The 20,214-nt window shown below is 40.2% G+C and overlaps 1 long non-coding RNA gene across 4 annotated transcripts in view; it reads right to left on the bottom strand.

Moving 5' to 3' along the window:
• Positions 1-13,943, bottom strand: part of LOC148057521 (uncharacterized) — a 59,378-nt gene extending 45,435 nt beyond the window's left edge. For all 4 annotated transcript variants that reach the window (XR_015700021.1, XR_015700024.1, XR_015700022.1 and 1 more), the window contains exon 1: positions 13,838-13,943. This is a non-coding gene — a long non-coding RNA (uncharacterized LOC148057521). The remainder of the gene's footprint in view (positions 1-13,837) is intronic.
• Between the last annotated feature and the right edge of the window lie 6,271 nt (positions 13,944-20,214).

The raw sequence follows: 20,214 nt of genomic DNA, 5'->3' as shown, positions 1-20,214 counted from the left end.
GTAAATCTTTTAAACTTCAGATGATAGGAGTATTTAGTAAATTAATTCATTTCAAAGGATTAGACTTTCACTGCAGATGTTTTTTTCTGCCTTATTTCCCTTGAATCTTATAATTGCATCTCTCTCCTGTACCTGCAACATATTAATAATCTTCCTTTGCTTTCATCACACTCCAGCAGCTTTTGTTTGTTTTTAACAGCTGCTTCTTTTGGCTTTCTTTACTTAAATCAGAAATGGAAGCTTCAGTGGTAAGGTAATATAGTAAGTGATAATAATATGTAATGATGCCTTCATTTCCCTTTTCCTCACCTCCTCCCCCACTCTAATGAATATTAATGTGTGACATTCACATGAGAGCAAAAGTAAACAAAGAGCACATGTATACGAAAAAGGGAAAGATCTTTATATTTTGCTGAGCTTTCTTATTGCTGAAATGATAAATGCTAGATTAATGCTGGGCTCTGTGTACATGCTCAAGGAGTGAGATAGACAAGACTAGAGATTAAGGGCTGCAAGACAATGCTCATGGCCTCTGTAGTCTGGCCTCGTATATAGCTAAGATTATATTGATATTCTTGCACTAGCCTGGAGAAGGTGGTAACTGGGAGCATGCATTACGTTTTTTCAGAGTTGTCTTTTCTCAATTCCTGTCCTGGAGAGGCCAGATGTACTCACCACCAGGGCATTTCCAGTGCCACTCTGGAGCAAACATTCTGCGGCAGGAGAGGTAAACACCAGCGAAGGTCAGCTGTGTTTTGGTGCCAGAGTAATTGGCCAGTCTGTCACAGAAAGAGCAGCAGTACCCTTTGCCCATGAGCACCCTGGAGGCAACACAGGTCCTGCTGGGGCCCTGGGGCTCCAGACCACTTCTGGGACCTGGATAAGTCCTTGACTTCTCCTTTGGTTTTGCTTCCATTACCTTCAGCTTAACTTCTCCTTTCTGCCCATCTTTTGTGAATTCTCTGGTGATTTCAGTGGGTGGGTTGCTTTTCCTTGAGGGAAAGAAATTTGCCTTTTCTCACTTCTTTGTGATAGAAAAGATTGCTCCCATTTTTCAAGCCATTTGGAAATATAAGAACTATTAGATAGGAACACTGAATAACCTGTATGTAACAATAACTGGGACTGTCCTAGGTATAGGCAAGGTTGTTACAGCACTTGATCTTATTTGTGGGTGTGACACAACTGTACCTCTTTTTCCTGTGGCAAAGTACTGACTGATGGTGCAGAAAGAGGCATTAAGATATGGGGCAAATGAATTATTTCTCAGAGAGGGACAGCCCCTTCCAAGCATATGAGGTACTAGCAGTATTGCTCCTCTGAGTAACAAGAGCTACCTCAGCTCTTTCCTTCTGCCCTTTCTGTGACAGGAGAAGGTAGACCTTAGTTCCTTATTTCTGCAGTCACAAAATTTTAGTTTTACATATATTGCTGAAAAGCAGTGAACCAACCCTGGCAATAATCATATTCTATGTTTGCACCCCAATTCCTGGCTGAAAATGAGACACAGCACTTTTGAGAGGTGGAAACTAAGGGAAAAATCCTTTTTCTTCCCCTTTAAACTTCATATTGATATAAAAGGATATTGAGGACTGAAAAGTGTTCATGCCAGGTGACATGCCTACTCAAAACCCCACTAACCCTTTGAGAGACAGAAGTCCTGCTATGCTCCAGGATGTTCTTTGTAGCTTTGCTTTGGCAAGAGCTACTCACCTGTCCCATCAAAGAAGGAATAAAGACAAACTTCTTTCTACAGACAATTCCAACACCATTATTTATAAATGGTCCCATTGATTATTTCTGCTGTTTTTATTGCTGTGGTACGTAGAGGCATAGACCATTCAAAATAACCTTTAAATTTAAAGAGAAGTAGTTTAACATCTAGTTCCAGCCCCACTGAAATCAGTGTAAAATCTGCTAGTGATTTGAATGGGACTTGGACTGGGCCATTTGCATCTTAAATCCACATCTAGCTGAGAATGCATATGATTTAGGCACCCAGTGCCTTTCTCAGCTATCTAAAGTTATGGATGTGTGGAACATTTTCAGTTCGGGAGCTTCAGTACAGAGTGGAGTTAATTTGTAAGTAGCAGGATATTATAATCATTACTTAACAATGCTCTGACAATGTTTCATAAGAAATTAGTGGCCAACATCATAGAATTTACTTTTTTCTATTGTTTTTGTGGTGGACTGCAGTATTCTGTCCCTGAATGGGTTGTGCTTTTTTGTTTGGCCGGGTACATGTGTTTAAACCCATAGACGTGTTCAGCTTGTTTTACACGGACGTGTTAAGTGGCTAATGTCGAGTGTTAGTGTGACCTATTTATGAGATTTCTGGATGGGTTTTAAGAGCATGTAATTAAGGGAGAGGTTTCTTGCCTAAGATACAGGGTGTGCATCACTCCTATCGCATCGTCAAAGAGTGGATTGAGAGACCATACGTGATCTCTCCAGTAATTTTTTTGACTCTCTCTTGAAAGTGGCCTCTTGTCCACAGACAACATAATGAGAAAAATATATCCTTTAAGAAGTAACATGAGGGGAAAGAAAGAGAAACAAAGGTCATTGGTCTTTTAAAACAAGTGAAGTATAAAAGAAGTGTCTCCTGTGCTACTGTATAGACAAATTAATTGTGTGAATTTTTTGGTGTTAAATAATGAATGATACAGTTTCAGTCTGTCATGTGGCAGTTTTTTTATGGTTCATGTGTACTCAGTGAATTGACTTACACCATTTTCTAGGTAAGAAATGGACCTGGACTACAGAGAAAATTCACTGGAATATCAGGTTTCCTCTTTTTAGTACAGTGCAAGCAGGTCTAAAGCTGAGCAGACAGTGGGATACTGTATTTTTATTACAACACTGTTCTCTCAAACATATCATGATAACAATAACAAAATTAATAAAACACATCATGGTCATTGCTTTTATTCATGTTGCATCTGACTGGGCTCAAAGACTTCAATTTTCAAGGCTGTGAACAGGAATGTTTCAGAAATACTAGATTAATTTAAAATTGAAATGTGTTTCAAAAGATGAATAAACACATTTGATCAGATCATCCGGTACTGCTGAGGGATCATATTTTCCTCCGTTCAGAAATCTGGAGTCAGGCAGTCAAAGGTACAGCCTGTACATGTCTTTTGAGTGACCACCATAAGTACAGGGAGCTAGACTACCTGTGGGGTGTTTATATGTCTCATCAATGCATCAGTATGATGGATCTCTGCTATTGTAGAGGGCTGCAGGTAGGAAAAGGAACAGGCAGGTGGGTATATGGGGCCATGACTACAGGCAGTGGCCTACAGTGCTGTAGCATTGTGCTTTGAAAGTCTGATGCTGTATTGTTTTTAAATGAAGCCTTTTGTTCGATGAGATTTACAGACATGTTTGGGCAAATAAAACATCTAATTTGAGTGATCTAATTGCTGACTCTAAAATGCTGTTTGCACATTACACTGTTTAATTACTTCAGTCTAGTGGTTGTCTAGCAATGTCTCAATCTGTTATATCTGCCAGAATTAAGGGGGAAAAAAGGAATTTATTTGGGTATCATTCACTGTGCAACAATTGTACGAAGCCATAAATGGTGAAGCAATGTTTGTCCATTTTAATATTTTTTTGTGACAGTGCCACAATAGCATAAAATAAGGAAAAAAAATAAGCGGAGCTTCTCTCTAAAGTTTTATGGTTCTTGACAGCAGTAATATGTAGTCTGAGAACACAGTTCATAAAATAAATGCTAACAAAATACAAACTAGCATAGTCTTTTCATTGTTCCAACACAGCTCTTAAGATGAAAGGAAATTGTATGTGAGCATAAAGGGAAGAATATATGCAATTAGCCACATTGTGCACTCCGCTCTACTTAATTCAAATTGTAAGTGAGAGCACAACTTGTATTAGGTTTATATATAGCCCCATATAACTCATAACTCTCAGCAATCCTACCGCAGTCATGTGCATTCTATACAAGGGATGAAAAAATAACAAGGCTGGCTATCTTTTCAGGACATCACACTCCCTAGCATACACGTATGTGCGTGTATGTAATTTGTTGTCCTCTTGGTAATGTCTGTCTAAGAAAAGAGCTGGAGTGGGAATAGAGTCTCTATATAAAGCTGCACGTCTCAGTCTTTTAAAATCAAAGACTACCTAACCTTGTGGGGAAAAATACAGGTCATTACTGCAGTATTTTCCCTTTGCTGACATCTTAGTTGGTTATGAACATTGAATGTTCATTTATTACTTTGCTCCTTTCCAATATCAATTGTTTGCACTTGTGGGAACATGTATCTTCTGCCAAGGTTTCATGAGGCATCATGCAATGTCTCAGAGGTTACTAGATTTGACTAGGAGGAGGAACGCTGATTCTTTAGAGAATCCTTTCTTGAAGAACAGTATCTCACATATAGGCCATGCATCTACATGCTTGGAGTGCCCCTTTGTTGCCTTCTCCCATTTAATGTGATCACCACCCTGGTAGGCAGAGAGAAAGCCAAAAAGAAGCATTTATTTCTTTACACTGAGTTGGACCTTGGTGTCACACTCTTCTCTGTACACCTGGCTTCTGCTGCTGCTTGGGAACTTTGGATATGAGATTATAAATGCTGTAGGAACAATGTTACTTATATTTTTAAGAGTGCCATGTGGCATTGGTTTGTTTTCAAAGAGCTGCGTGTGTAAGGGAAGCATCTGACCTTTCTGTAATTCTTCAAATCTTGACTCCTTTCCTCCCTTCCTTCCCAAACCTCATCTGTTCACAGCTGAAATCCTAGTCTTCACTACAAGTCACAGTCTGTATTTGTTTCTGAGGGATCTTTCTTACAAGAACTAGCAGAAATGTAAGCACTGAAGTATATTCCCTGAAGCTTCTCTAAAATGTTTATGCTAGTGGCAAAGATCCTGTTTGACATTTTAGCACAATGGAGTTGAATGCAAGACCTGCAGGCAACTGCCACACAAGCTGCTGACATTCACTTGCCTGCAGTGGCTGGAGGAGGAGAAAATTCCCGTTGCACTTGGTCTCTGCTCTTAACTTGCCAGGCACTAGGCTCCTGTCTTTGTTAGGCTCTGCTTTTAAACTCAGACTACTCCTCGTTCAGATCGTTGGGACTGCACCTCAGGCAGTAGATACATAGGCACTCCTGAGCTCTCAGCTCATGTGTCGTGTGCTGCTCCATGGCCACATCTCAAGTCCATGCCAGGCTGCAGGGCACACACTCACCACACTCTAGGTGTGATGTACTCTTGCTTTCTGTGAAAGGAAATTTGGGAGCATAGCCTGGAACAAGGGTATAGGATTTTTGACCAGATCTTCCCATCTGGAAGATGGGGAGGCAGGGACCTCAGAACATGCTGCTGCATCATGTCAATATAGATGGTGCTTTTCATAGGTCTGTCTCGTTTCCCCAGTCTAACTGCTGCTGACAAAGGAAAAAAAAAAAAAGGAAAAAAAAAAAAAAGCTGGGTCTGCAAATAAAAAGCTGATGCTGATTCACAGGTGCGTCTTCTGTGAACAAAGTAATCCTCGGTGACCTGCTAGGATAACTTCAAAGCACCCACACTCCTTGGATTTAACTAAATTCTGATAGTTAACTGAATTCTGACTTGACTGCTGCTGGCCCTTGCTCAGATCCTTTCTGCATATATCTAAATCCCTTCTAACTCCCCCCCTGCATCAGTCATCGCTTAACCTGTGTCTGGGGGGGTACTTTTAATTTGAGTTGGTTGGCCAATCCATGGGAACAAACTAATGCTTGAGTTGGCACTGTTATCAGCTACTAGTGTGACCACTCCACTCCATATTTTATCCATGTTCTTTTCTTCTGAGATTGTTTTTGACAGCAGTGGATGGCCTTGGATCTAATAGTAAAATATATGCCAGTCATGTTGCCTCCTCATCTCACCTCTAAATAATTTTTGAAAGCTGCAGAAGTTTTTAATTGGCAGTGGAGCTGAAAAGATTAAAATCCCAAATCAGACCAGGACTTTTCAGACCTAGAAATACTGAAGATTAAAATATGGCTAGAAATAATAGTAATGTCTTGGTTCTGACCATATTGGAGACTTGGAGTTTCTTTGCAGTCTTAATTCTGATACAGATGTAAAATTTCTCCAGTGTTGATTTTGGACTTTGTTATTTCTCCTATGCTTAATAAAAGAGAGTCCTAATATGACCTAATAAAACAGAGTACTAATATGTATCACAGTCCTCTGTTCTTGCTGCTACAGGGAAAGATCTCTCACTTCCTCCCTTCTCTTTCCTCTTTCTAAACAAGTGAAGGAGTTCTCAGTCTTTTGCATTCTGATCAACTATATTTATTTTTATTACAGTATTAGGACTGTCCCAATTGGTTAAACGCACTACAGAAATGCACTGTTGTTCTTTAAATAAGAATTAGTTTAAAAGTCTCCTACTGTTTATGATATGCTTTTGCTTTTCTATTGAGCATAATTTTAATAAATCTCCTCCAACTTTGTCACTTGGGATTTTTGTAATGTACTAAGATATTTTCGAGTCTTTCTTTTACTAGGTTAATTTTGAGGTCTCGTATCCATTATTAGCAGTTCTCTATAGCTTTGGTATTGTACAAAGAAAGCAGATATTAGAAGCTCATTCTTTTAAATATGTATTTTAAGCAGTATCAGTAATGATAAGTAAACCAGTTTGGACAAAATAGAAACGGTTTTGTCTTTGTGACTTACTGCAATGTATCTTCTCCCAAAATATTTTTGAAATTGTGAAATTTGATAGGTTTTCCCTTTTATTTTATTTTATGCTCCTTCTATTCTTTTAGGCCCAAAGAATCCAAGTTCTGCACAACAGTTGCTTTCACAAACTCAAGATTTGGAGATTTGAGGTAGGTTCTGAAATTCCTTAAATGCTTAGCTGAGTTCATCAAGAGAATGAAAGAAGTACTAGAAGTAGTAGTATTCATGAATATTCATTCCATGTCTCAGATAAATTGAGTTTCAGAAGTGTTTGCAACTGATTTATGATCAAAAATGTCAGAAATGTTTACCAAAAGAGCAAATTTCATTGCAAATGTTGCAAAAAATTTCCAGAAAATTAAGTATTTAATTTTTTTAATTAGACACTGTAGAAACGTATAATGTCTCTCCCATTTCCTATAAATAGCTTGTTTTTCTGATTAAATTATTAATATTGAATAAACAGAGGAGAGGAAGGGGAACAGACGGTGATTGATAAAGGGCAATTTACAGATGGAATATGTTTATTTAGCTCACTCATGAAGCAGTTTCAACCTGCTGAAATACTCTTTGAAAATTTTGCTCAGTGTAGTGGCAGTATGCGATAACACAGACTAAATTCAATAATCACATTGAAAAATAGGGAAGGTTTGCTTGGATTTCCTTATTAGCCAGAATTATAGATACATATATTTTTTTTTTTAAGGAAACATAAGGTTTATGACATATGGAATTGTGGCTTAGGACTGTTAGGTCATAACTTTTTCAGTTTCATAGACTTTATAGAATTTGTTTTTTTCTGAATTTAATTTAACTAGCATTATTTGCTGCTTAGCATAAAGGCAGCAAGCTATACACAGACTGGGATAAATAGAATAACTTTTCAAGGCATTGACTCTGATTCTGAAATTGCGTAACCGATATATTCAGTTGCATAACTACCATTAAAATAAAAATTGTGTTTCATAAATATGTTATTAAAAGGCCAATACTCCCCAGGAACTGACACTCTGATACAGGGCAAAAGTTAAGTTTATATCTAGGTTATATGATTTAGGGTTTCGTGGATTGAATCTTGTACTGTTGAAATCAGTTACCTTTCTCTTCTTGGCTTCATTACAAGTAGGTCCCAGGGTTTCCTTGGGTAAATTATTAAACATGACACTGGTCATGCACAATGTAAGTTTTTCTGTGGAAAAAGAAACTGGTTACTAATAATTGGGCATTTCATCGCATATTGCAAATAAATGTGTCCAAGACTGAAATGTGTGTAAAAGATTTTGCTTTTGACAACTTGGAATTACACTCACTGTATGCATTTCAAAATCTGGGAGAAAAAAAATAGCAACTCTTACTTCTCAGAGCTTGTCAGTGCTGCTCCCTAATCTTCCAGAGCTTTACTGGTGTGAGCAATTTACTGTGAGCTAGGGACTACAATGGGAATATATTGGTGGTGATGCACATAATATGTAAGCAGACAGTCATCAGTCACCAGATTTGCCTAATTCTGAAGTTTTCTTACTGAAACTGTTGTATTTGACAATAAATAAGAAGCTGCTTGAAAAAAAATGACAATTGAATATTTATTTTGTTTGTTTTCAAGGTTTTAACTGTATCCTATTGTTTTTCATTGCTGTTCCTACATAAATATACAAGTTGGGTCCTTTAAGAATCTAATAAATCTTAAGCTAGATCATAGTTTTGCTATTTAGACATTCCTGTTGTCAGTCATGAAGATTCATATGGAGAGGCTGGTATTAGAGACACCTAAAAAGAGGTGAAGACACCTAAAAGAGAGAGCCATCTAGTTTCAGTTTGGAAATTAGTAGCCTAAAAAAAATGGTTTGGTGCTTAATAATGCTTAAAAACACACACAGCTATTGAAATTCCTGTATTGAATCGTAGTTGATATTTGGAGTCTCAAGAGTGAATTAGACTCTAGAAAAGAATTTTAGGGGAAGAAAAGAACTATTTATAATATGAAATTAGGAGGGATGGCTTTTTACACTGATAAAATGAATTCTGCAGTTTTCAGACTAATAACAGAGAAAAAATCCCAGTTGAAGTCAATCAAAAATTGAATACTTTGGCGTATGAGGGGAGGCTAAAATGCCTTGTGGACAGGACAATAAAGGTTTATCCAGGTAATACTGTGGGTTTTTTTCATTCTAACATATCAAAACCTTTTTCTTCGTGACGTAGTTCTCAGAATAATAATGAAATAATTTTTAGAAGAATGTTTAAACTATTACTTCATAATTGTAAAATGCTTTCTAGAATTACTCCATATTTTAAATTCCTTTCTTTCAGAAGGTATAAGCATTCACAATTTCTATATGCCATGGGCAAATTCACTGTCCCTTTTAATTTTATGCATTGTAATGAGTACATATAAAGGCGCGATCTTTTTTTCCCAGACTGCCTCTGAAACTACAAGTTTCTTCTGTATCAGTCTCAGCATTTGGAGTCTGTTCATATGATATTGGCTGACTCTGTGGATAACTATTCCTTTTAGCTGATAAATTAACAATACAGCTGCTGTCCATTTTCAACGCTTTAATTTTGTGCCTATTTTAGATATATGTTTAGAGGCAAAATCCATACTTGGGCCTTTCCTGTGCAGCATTGCAATTTCTTGCATATTTCTAAGAGTTAAAAATAAAAAATACGTACTTATTTGCATTCTAAACTTACCTACAGTATACACTGCATGCTAATGAAGCTGTGCACTTAATTTTTTTCCTTTCATGGGCTCATTTTAATAAATGACTACTACTGCTTTCTTTTTACCCTGATTTTCCTCTTCTTGACAGGAAAAACTCAACAGAAATTCTTTCTTTTTCATGTCTTCAAAGCTTCTGGAAATCTTTCTCCTCTAAGAGTGAGAGACAATCATTTTAGAGATTGCTTGATGTTTCCAGAAAATTTAACCCAGTAGGTAGAAACAGGAAGTTATGAAAAATAAAATGCTGCTAGAGAATGTATGATGTTTTCCAACCTTAATGATTCTATGATTCTATGTCTTGAAACATGACCAAGTTCTAATTCATTTTGTGCATCTGGGCTCAGTGTTGGAAGGACAGAGTTGAATCCTGCTGCCATAGGTGAGAAGCGCCCATCATCTCTATAATGAACAGGCACACGAGAGAGGTGTGTTTGCCACACAGACTGCTCCAGTGGTGGTTTGTTGGTTGTTCAGCCCCTGAAGGTCCTGCCTGTCCCCAAGCTGTATGCGTGGTTCCTCTTGGATTTCATAGAATCATAGAATTGTTAAGGTTGGAAAAGACCCTTAAGATCATCAAGTCCAACCGTTAACCTAGTGCTGCCAAGTCCACCACTAAACCATGTCCCTAAGCACCACGTCTACCTGTCTTTTAAATACCTCCAGGGATGGAGACTCAACCACTTCCCTGGGCAGCCTGTTCCAATGCTTGACCACCCTTTCAGTGAAGGAGTTTTTCCTAATATCCAACCTAAACCTCCCCTGGCGCAGCTTGAGGCCGTTTCCTCTCGTCCTGTCCCTTGTTACTAGGGAGAAGAGGCCGACCCCCACCTCGCTACAACCTCCTTTCAGGTAGTTGTAGAGAGCAAGAAGGTCTCCCCTCAGCCTCCTCTTCTCCAGGCTAAACAACCACAGCTCCCTCAGCCGCTCCTCATAAGACTTGTGCTCTAGACCCTTCACCAGCTTCATTGCCCTCCTCTGGACACGCTCCAGCACCTCGATGTCCTTCTTGTAGTGAGGGGCCCAAAACTGAACAGAGTACTCGAGGTGCGGCCTCACCAGTGCCAGGTACAGGGGCACTATCACCTCCCTAGTCCTGCTGGCCACACTATTCTTGATACAAGCCAGGATGCCATTGGCCCCCTTGGCCACCTGAGCACACTGCTGGCTCATGTTCAGCCGGCTGTCAACCAGCACCCCCAGGTCCTTTTCCTCCAGGCAGCTCTCCAGCCACTCCTCCCTCAGCCTGTAGCGTTGCATGGGGTGGTTGTGACCAAAGTGCAGGACCTGGCACTTATTTGCTCATGTTTTGGCTGCTGTGCTCATGCTGCTGCCTGGTACCATTACTCCTTTAATTGTCCCCTTGACTTTCACTTAGTAAAATGTGAGAGCCAAAATGGTTTTGACTGTGAGAGCCCAGGTCTCCTGTATTTCCTGGTCATCAACATTGGTTTTGACATAGCTGGTTTGTATCTGCGGTTGGTATACGCTGCAGAGCTGAGGCTATCTTTAGCCATCCACAAGTTTGCTGACTCAGGTGCTTCTATATTAAGTGCAGAGAGAGAGGGAGGCAGTTCTAGTCCCACGCTAAGATAAGAGGAATGAGTCACCTTTCCACATGCCAGCCTGATGTACAGTCAGCACTGATGCATAATACTAGATATTTAGCTGCTGAATGAATTAACTTTTGTAGGATGATTCTTGTGAAGAAGGCTGTGTCTGCAGGAGTATGTAGCAAAGTCAGCCTGTCAGTTAGCTCTGGTTTTCTTTTATTCTCCACACAACTGTTTGTATTCAAGGGGAGTAAAAACAGCATCAAAAAGTACAAGTAAATATTGGCATATGTTTGCCATCAGGTGACTTAAATGCGTGCCCCCTCATCTTTCATGGCTTGGTACATAAACAGAAAGAGCAGAGTAATAGGTCAGAAAGTTAACTATTAGCCAAGTATCAACGCTTGCTGATAAGTGATAGTTGGCATTTCACTGGTTTGGTGGCTTTCTCGTGGTGCTGGTGAAGCAGGTGTTTTAAGCCAGTCATCAGTATCTGATACAGCCTCATCTATCATGAGTATTCATGTCTGGGCAGCAGTTGCCCAGCTATGCTGAGACTGTGGCACTGAGCATGGCAAGAGATGGCTAGTGCCACCTTGCACGGACAAGCCCAGGAAAATGTTCCCCCAGAGCTGTTAATATCCTCATCCATGCAAGTCAACAGACATCTGTTGATAAAGCAGAGGCAGAGGGTAGGGGGAGGTAAATGTGCTGTATGAACTAATACAAATTCAGGCTGTGCGAAATCCCTGTGGGTTCCAAAGCAGAACCAGCATTTGAGGGGGATTGCAGGTAGTCCTGTGGTGATGGAGGATGAGAGGGATGAGCATCTGACCAGGTATAAAGGGTTTAGCAGATCAAATGCTTTGCTTCTGTCAAACAAAAACCAAAAAAGGCTTTTCATTAACAAACTACTTAATGAAGAAGCGCAGAGAACAGAAACACTAGCATTGAACCTCTGCCCCCTCGCGAGGGGTTTTGAGTCTGTGTGTGTTCTTGCTTTATCTCTGCAGAACAGACACGGTTCTTTCATAGGAAAAACTCTGGAGATGAGCACTGACTACATTAAAATGTCATCTCACAAGCAGGGGTTTTAAAATGGGATTTTAACAGAGTATTGCCCAGGCAGGCCATGAATAGTAAGCAGAAATATAATGTGAAAGGAGACCACCTTACTTAAATGAAACGGGTTTCATTAGCCAACCTTTAAACACACTAGTTACGGATAGACTGAAGTTACATGGAGCATTCATAAGCTTGTTTTTCCTAGTGGGTCATTTTCATTTTTCTGCTACAGATTCACACTTAATGTGAAGTTTTCAGAATCACTCTAGGTTTGGATGATTAAGCATTCTTGAGGGGGGGAAATGGATACTCTTTTAATTTAAAGGGTAGTATGTCTTATTGGCATTAAAATATAAAAATAAAATTATTATGGAGGTGATAAAAGTGACATCAAGGTAAATAATCCTGGATCTTCAGTCAAACTCGAATTCATTTAAACAGTCTGTATCTCAGTGAATCCCACTCTTGATACCACTGGTATGTTTTTGGTTTTGCTTTTTGCCTTTTAAATATTTATTAGGAATTAATTATTTATTAAATGTAGCCTGATGGAGGCCTTAAATTTTGTTTGCTTCATTTCCAGTCCCTGAGAAGTTGGTGGCACATCTGTATCTTCCTAGGGCACTCTGAAGATAAATTAACTGGAATATGTGATCTAGACTAAAACACAGAGGCCACACAGATACTGAGGTAGCACATAATTGGGTACACGTCGTATCACGGTACATGGCAATGGACCTCTGGCTGGTAATGTGCATATATATAAACCTCTGCAGTAGCTGCAAAAGCGTATTTCACCTGTGCTGCACTGATTTCCAAACCATTGCCTGTGGAGGCACTTGGTTCTTTCTGTGTTACTCCATAGACACTGGGCCCTTGATTTATTTGAAGCATTTGTACTGTACCATGCATGTTGCTAGGGATGTGGAAAGAGTGAGAATCAGGGGAAGGGAGAGAAGCATTATGTTGCATTACTAAGGGCACTGTGCTGTACAGAGGTAAACGTACTTAGCTATCATCAGAAAGAGATTCCCTGTGTGAAAGTTTTTAAGTGAAAATCTGAAATTGCGCTTTGAACGTATCTGTCAGTAGCCCTCTTGTATCACAATTTGTCTGTTTTTCTTATAGGTGGGCTTTCTCTTTAGGATTTGTGGGTTTTTTTTTTTTAGACTGGAGTATTTGATCTATTATCGCCTTTTCACGTATGTATTGACAAGAAAAATATATGCCAGTATCTCCAAAATACATCAAATCTGGGACCATTTAGGTCAGATCACAATCAGTAAAGGTGTTCCCAGTATTCAAATACAAATTTAGCTTCAGATTGGAAAACATCCCCCCCCGCAAACTCCCTAGAGTTTAAAACATATGCTAATATATTCATACTAATTTGAATGGCAAGTCCTATTTCTGTCCTTTGGCTGAGATTCTTAAACCAATAATGTGGCTAGGGGATTATTGTTAGCTGGAAAAAAAAGTATCAGCTACAGTTACACAGGTGACTGAGAACTGTGAAATCTAGAGGAAAAAGCTCAGTAGAAGTATTATTGAGGAGCAAAAGCAGGGGAAGAAGATAAAAAGCCCTTATCAGTATTCATGTATTCCACGTATAGTGCCATGTATTCTGTTGGCTCCTTAAGGCTTTCTTGTATTCCTCCTGTCCTATTGCTTTCTCTCACCCATATGGGTGAGATGCTCAGATGTTGCCTAACTGAAACTACCAGATTTGATTTACTGATTTCATCAGATGTCAGACAGCTGAGAATCTGGCTCAAGTTACCTTTTTCTGACGGTACCTTTGGGTGACTCTGACTTCCGTGGGCTTCAGAGAAGATCAGACCTGTACCTGCTGAAGAAGGCTGGAAAAAGGAAGTTCTAATTCTTATTTTCTGCTGATGCAAGCAAGACCTAAGTCCACTGAATTAGGTGAATTAACCCTTCTCTGAAACTGAAAATGAAATGAGAACCAAAAGTAGCTGTTTAGTAACAACCTAGATAATGGATAATTCAAAGTATGACAGAGGCCAATAAAGGGTGAATTCTAATTGCACAGTCCCAAGAAAATAACAACATTTTATGATAAATGCTCAAAGAAACCACAGTGAGATAACAGTTGCTTGCATGTCTGCTTAGATATTAAGATCTGTTATTGAAAGTGTAAACACTGTCTGTGGATACAGTGCAGTTTGCATAATTGAAACAGCAGAGAGGACAAATTTGGTTTTAAGGAGCTGGCAATGATACGAAGTGTTCAACCCTCAATGTTCAAAACCTCCTGAAATTGGCTTAAAAATGAGAACTTGACAAATAATCACGGTTTCGTCACATTTGCCTTCTGAGCCATTTTGGGTTTCGTCACATTTGCCTTCTGAGATTTCGGTCACATATTGTTTTCTCAGTCATATAATCCCAGGACTCTAGTCCTTGCAGCTTGAAAAATACCTGTTATTGTCTGCCTGACAATGAAACTGTGAGAGCTAGCAATAACCTAAAAATGACACCGAGTCTTAAAAAAGTAGAATCAAATTTTATAGTTTGTCAAACAAAACTGTTATTCAAGTCAATGGGACTTCAACAGAGCAGATGATTAAAAAGGGCAAAAAAAATTTCTTTTGATAGCTGGAAACTAAAATTGATGATTAGAGACAGAGATACAAGGGGAAATTTTGGTTAGCTTCCAGCTGCAGCCTGTGTCCCAGCTAATCCAGTAGCTGCTAATTCATTAGGATAACCTCCAAGAGGATTAGTCTGTAAGGAGCCTGTACAACAGCCAGGAGTGGCACTTGGTGCTGTGTTGCTGCCTGCCAGCAAAGGCAGAGTGATTGCAGCCAGGGCGGGTTTCCAGGGCAGCCTGGGTGCCGGGGCTGCCATCCTGGCATGGAGCAGATTGGGCTTGTCTTTGTCTTCACGGGGGCTTCATGCTGCCAGTGTCACTCCAGGATGAAAAGCCTGGTATTGGGACCTCTGCAGAATGTGGTGGCAGAATAAATGGATGGGAGGCATGAAGTCTCTCCCTGCACCTGCTCCCTCCTCTCACACCCTGGCTCCGCTGAGGACTGGTATCTCCTCTTGTGTCTCTGTTCCCTCCCACCTCTGCTTCCCCGCCCCCCCCCCCCCCTTTTTTTCTTTTAAATTTGATTTAGTCCTTCCAACACTTGTCACAGCTTTTGGGAACTTGTGATAAAGGGTAATGAAAAGACAGCTTTCCAATTGTAGCAAAACCCAGTGCAGGCATAGAACAGGCTACGGGTAATTAACCAGGAGCTGTTGTGTGAGCGCTGGGCAGGTGGCTGAGAAGCGTGTGTGCACGCACACACCACGTCCCATGTGAACTGTGTGGAAAATGCAAGGCTGTGCATTTGCAGTGATAATCTGTTTGCAAGTCCTGAGCTAGATCTTTTGCTCCCTGGGCATGTAGGTGGATTTCTCCTGACATGATTACAATTTGATCCAACTTCTTCAGACCTAATCCCTTTAGATGTTCGAAGCCACTGCATTTCACTCTCCCTGAGTCTCTTCCACACTCTTTTAGATGAATGTATGCTCACTGTATTTCTGAACAATATTTCTGCTGCTTTGATGTGTCAGAAACGGACTGTTGAGGCTGATGAAGTGACTGACCCAAAGTCACAGCGAGCCTGCAGCTAGCACCCAGTTTATCCCTAGCTATGCTGCTCTTCTGTTGCTGGTGTACAGGATAGCAGAAGGCCCCGCAGATGCGGGGCTCCTTGGATAGCTCCTGTACCAGCAGCAGTGCGTCCTTGGCTTTAGTGCAGCCTAGTCAACTGAGCCAGCTGTTGTTCCACCTCCTTCAGACTGTTGTTGGCCATTTAGTGCCCCACAAAGAGGCAGAGTACAGAAACATGGTTTGGCTACTGAGGTAGGTGGGAATAAATGTTCAAAACAGAGATGGAGAAAGATAAAAGATGTAGTGGCATTTCTTGTCAGTGTCAGCTGGAAAGCAGGCACAACTGTAAGGAGGACTTTGACTTGAAGGGCACTCAAGGACCTGGTTGTGGTTATCAGTTGAGACATGGCAATAAAATGAGAAGTTGAGTAGACGGGACTCTGATAAACTGGCTTGCGTGGGCGTCGTGGCAAGTCGACTGTGGGGATGAGGAGCAAGTAAATGCTGAGAGGGGAAAAATGGGCAAGGAGGAGCTGACAAACTGTGGGAACAAATGTGAGAAATGCAGGGTTTGGAGAACAGCTAGACTGATGGTTTAAAGCTGTCCAAGCGTGGACGTAAAGTCCCTTCACAGACATTAACAACCCTCCCAAAATTCAGTCCTTGGTAGGACAGAAGGGACTTCCATTTTTATGTGGAATGAGTAGGTAGCTGACTAATACTCTGTTTCTGCTGTTGTTCTCTCTTTTGGGGCTAATAGTAGTAAAGCTCAAGAGGAAAAGATTTTGATCAAGTCACTGGTCTATTAATTGCAATGCAAGTTTAAGCTCTAGGGGATCCTGCTGGCTGCATACAGTTGCAAAAATTCAGTGCACTGAAAAGAACAGTACACTGAGAGGTAGACGCCTGACAAACGTGTAACTTTTCCTGTCTTCTGCAGCACTGTGTAAATTATGTATAGCAGCACAACAGTATTCCTGGCAAAATATTCCTGTCAAGATGTTGCTCCTTGTAAATCATCGGAGAAGGTGAGAAACAGATGCTCGTGTTGCTAAGACAAGCTGCGCAGGTCCCACTTAAGAAAAAGCTGCTCTGAAACATCTTGACACATTTGGGAAGTTTCAGGTTGCTTTGTACCTTGTGCAGTAAAGACATAGTATTTTGGGTGTGGTGCACCCTTGTATAAAATCATCAGCTTTCTCAGTTCATCCCAATGGGAATCTGGTGCTAAGGTCTGTGTGCTACAGCTGTGCCTTCAACGTGGCTCTGGCAAGGGGTCCCTGGCTGTGCTTAGATTCCTTCCATCTACTGTTGCCCTTCTCCTCCTCTGGAGGAGGAGGTGTTTGCAGAAACAAGCTCTCCTTTCCTCCAGTCTATCCTTTCCTTAGTCGTCAGTACTGTAAAATCCATAAACAAAACATTGCCTGCTGATTTCAAACCTGCTATGCGCAGCATACCAGCAGGCACCCTTGATGCAAGATGTTTTAGCTCCAGCTGATAATTCTGCTCCATTGATTTTTACATGTGACTTGGGGAGAAGCACTGGGGCACTACGTATATGGTCTAGCTCCCCATCAAGAGCAGTGAGAGCGCTGGCGCAGAACAGCAGTGGCTGTTGTGCCTTGTGCTTCGATACTTTTTCTTTAATAATAATAAATTCATTTTCAGGAAAGAAAACAAACCTGGTAGGGCCCTGTTAATGGGTTTTCAGTGGCCTTATGAGGCAGGGTGTATGCTGCCTGAATTCTTCCCTCTCTGGCTCTTTCCAGCTCTTCCCCTGAGCTGTAGTAGTAATTATCTGTTTGGGGTGCCTGTGATATTCATAACACAAAAGCAAATCACTTGCACTACAGAAGTGCTCTCCCACCTCCCAGTGGGATAAAACATGGGGCCCAAGTGCCTCGACCACTGTCACAAGGTTGGCCATCCAAGAACAATCGATTTCTAAATGTGCCTGAACCTTGGGTGACCTGAAATATAGCAGCAAGTATTACAAGCTGGGACATCTGGTGGACAATAAAACTTTTTTTTTATTTGTTTTTACATGAAGCAGCTGTACTTGAGCAGATGACCAGGGGCTGTGCAATCAACGTGTGAATAGCTGAATTAGCAAATTATATTAGGCTTCTTAGGCACTTATTTGAATGCTGCATGCTCTTTTTTAATTTTGCTTTATTAACATCTACCAAAAACACAGCAGTGTTGGCATTATGGTTATTAGTGACTTATTTGCTTCATTAAAATTTACAGCACGTTTTACATTCACCATCTGGGACAGCTTCTCCTGTGTTTATGGTTAAAATGTAACTTAAAGCCAGGCCTAATAGTCTAAAATAAAAGATTTTATAGATAAAACTCTTTCTTCGGATGCCAGTGTTACCTCTTTTCTCTAGTGTGCAAACAGAATGCTATTTTGCCCATTCACCGTGGTACAACTTAGTGCTAGGATACGGACAAATATTTCTGCTTTCAATAAAAGCTTCTGTTGTATGTAAGGAAAAGGTCGATTATGCTATTACTTGGAAAGCTGCAGCTTATGGAGTATGGCTGGGGAGGGAATTAGACTACTCAGAGGAACTTCAGACTAAAGGACCTTCTGGGTCACTGAGCCTAAACCCCTGTTATTGCAAGTAACTACCTTGGATAATCCCTTTCCAAAGGACTGGAGCAAGAATAAGCAGTGCAAGAGAAATGTGAATGTGTTGAAAGGCAGCACATATGAGCACAGTTCTGAACCTGAGCTGATGTACCTCTACGGTTTCCAGATTTGAGTCGCCTTGCTCCTAAGCATTTCAAAGCATGGGCAGAGTATGTTCAAATATGTCTCTGCTTAACTGCGTACACATAGCTTTTAATTTTTCCTCCCTTTTCCTGCTTTTCTTTACTGTTGAGTAATGCGGATGGGAAACCCACTTTCTTGTTTATTCAGGCTGGGAGCGTAGAAAAGTTGTTGTGTACTGAGAGGGCAAAGTGAAGGGAGGAGGAGAGAAGCATGTGTTGTACTAATAACATGTGCTTTCCCTACTGTTTTGAGTCAATTCAAAACAGTATTTTTCTTTTTTTACGTTACCCCTTTGGATACCAAACATTGAAAAATTCGTTCACTGTTTGTTTCTCCCCCTGCCCTCCCTCTACCTTTTTTAATTCTCCAAAGGAAATGTCCATTCTCCACCAAACAAAATTTTGAAACAAACAAAAATAATAAAAAATAGAGTCTTTATCAGCTCTGTGAGCACTCGGGTCTTCATTGGGTCACTGCCTGAAAGTGGATTTCATATGTGGGACCTGCAGACACATTCAGGCATCCCAGGATCTTACAGGTTTACCTGTGCACTTGTGACTTCTCCCACATCTCATTTGGTTTTTGGGTGTGTATCTCATGTGATGGAAGAGTGACAATAACCTGGACATTACTGCAAGTCCATCCCCTTGTATGTTTGTGATTTCATACTGACACCTCATCATGACAAATATTTGCAGATGCTTTAGATTTCAGCATAATCCTAGAAATGCAGTTATGTGAGTAGACCTTTCTGCTTTTGCTGCTACAAGTCTCCCTTGGCTTCAGTGTGAAGTCCATGCTTCCTCTTTTCTTCTTTAAAGCTGTTGTGTCTAATGGATGGGTATTTTTTTCATCTTTCCTTTTTTCCTTGCATCTCACAATTAAGACTTTTCAATTAATTGTTTACAGGTGGAGCTGCCTGGAACTACTGTAGAAGGGAAAAAATTGTGAATATGAATGGTTAATAATAATCTGATCAAAATTACTGAAGTTTTTTCTTTGAAGCAGATTTCCTATCTTACTACCCTTGGAAATTCACATACCGGTAAATTATGAATAAACAAGAATGAAGTGTGTAAAATACATGTAATATTAATTGTGCTGCATAAATTCAAATGGGGAGCAGGTTTCAAATGTAAGTTCAACTTTTCTACCTTTTGTGTAGATTGAATTCAGCTGGAAAACAGATACTGAGGTTTTTTGGTTTTCACCTGCATGTGTAGTGCCATGTGTTTAATTCTCTAGTTATAGTACTTGGTTACTCTCACTACCTACAGATACGTGCCAGAGCTATTGACACTTCTTTACTTCTCTGTAATTTTTATTGACTCTAAAATGGTTATAAATTCAATATTGTACTTTTACAAACCTTGCTTTTGCTGAAATAAATGGCAACACTCTTTTGACTTTTTGGTAAATATACTTTGTCTCCACTTCTCCTCTCTTTAGAGGTGATTCTTGAGATCCTAAGATGACCATAGGGGACTACCAGTTTTCTTTTCTTACTATGTTTGTACTCTTTACAGTTTTTGACATATATTCCTTGTCTTTCTGTTGAAGGTTTCATGGCTTCTGTCACCTACCAGTTTGTCATGTTCCTCTTTAGCATTCTGTTTGAGAGTCCTTTTTCATTTACTCCTTCCTGTCTCTTTTTACCTCTACCTACCCACAGCCTTTTTTGCTTCTCAAACAGTGATTGGAATTAGAGCATACAAAAGCCACCATCCTTATCTTCCTATTTCTCTCA

This window comes from Nipponia nippon, unplaced genomic scaffold (assembly GCF_047370975.1).
Source record: "Nipponia nippon isolate SJK-2023a ecotype South Korea unplaced genomic scaffold, ASM4737097v1 scaffold_1, whole genome shotgun sequence".
NCBI lineage: Eukaryota > Metazoa > Chordata > Aves > Pelecaniformes > Threskiornithidae > Nipponia > Nipponia nippon.
This window is presented reverse-complemented; position numbering and strand designations above follow the sequence as displayed.